Below are 681 nucleotides of genomic sequence, written 5' to 3'. Positions count from 1 at the left end.
ATGAACCTGACCCATAACTCAGAGCAGTAGTTACTTTACCAACAGAGAGGGAGAGAGTCTTCACACCAAGTATCAATGCTATCCCCTCTGTACACAGGGTACATAGGGACGGGCAACTGAGACACTGGCTATCTAAAATGAGAGGGCAATAAAGACACGAAGTGACTGGCTTACAAGGTTTCAAGAGGGAGTTTAGTTTAAGAGTATGAGGGGAAAGAAAGAGTCCCCAATGAATAGCTGTCATCTCGTCTAGATGGGTCTAGTATAAAACGATGGGGATAAGATTCATAAGGTTAAATAGTGAATAATTGTTATCATGACTAATTGCAACCGTCACAGTTGTAAAGGTAGAATTTTTGTAACAAAAACAGGGGAGCGGTTAATCTTACAGTCCAGAAACAGAGGACCCTAGGACCATCAAGAGAGGAACGCACAAGCAGAATGCGGGACCTTATCCATTCAGAGAAGCAGCAGTGCCAGAGATGGAGGCAGAGATGGGGGCATGGAGAGGGGTAACGGCTGAGGACTCTAGATTCATGGACTAAGAAGAGAAGGACTAAGAGCTGGTGGCTAGGAGCCTACTTTCAGAATGTGCCCTTTGGAAGTGTAAATTATTATATATGCCTGAGGGGGGTTTTTTGTTTGGTTTTTTGTTTGTTTTTTTAAAAGCTAAAGTAGATA

This window comes from Chrysochloris asiatica, unplaced genomic scaffold (assembly GCF_000296735.1).
Source record: "Chrysochloris asiatica unplaced genomic scaffold, ChrAsi1.0 scaffold00103, whole genome shotgun sequence".
In the NCBI taxonomy this organism is placed as follows: Eukaryota; Metazoa; Chordata; class Mammalia; order Afrosoricida; family Chrysochloridae; genus Chrysochloris; species Chrysochloris asiatica.
This window is presented reverse-complemented; position numbering follows the sequence as displayed.